Raw genomic sequence first — 267 nt, 5'->3', positions numbered from 1 at the left:
AGCCGGGCCGACCCCCACCGAGCCCCCTGGGCCCCAGGGGCGTCTCCCACCGTCGCTTCCCTTCCCTCCTCTCCGGCAGGAGACGAGATCCTCCGGCTCCTGGAGTCCAGGAAGGGCGACAAAGAGGCTCAGGCCTTCGTCAAGCTCCGCAAGCAACGAGCCAAGCAGTCCAAGGAGACGGAGTGAGGGAGCTGGAGGAAGAGGGTCCTGAAACGAGGGGGTCCGGCCGGCGGGAACCCGGGAGTTCGGCTGGGGCGGGGTCCGGAC

The sequence above is a fragment of the Merops nubicus genome, unplaced genomic scaffold (assembly GCF_000691845.1).
Source record: "Merops nubicus isolate BGI_N331 unplaced genomic scaffold, ASM69184v1 scaffold35564, whole genome shotgun sequence".
Taxonomy (NCBI): domain Eukaryota; kingdom Metazoa; phylum Chordata; class Aves; order Coraciiformes; family Meropidae; genus Merops; species Merops nubicus.
This window is presented reverse-complemented; position numbering follows the sequence as displayed.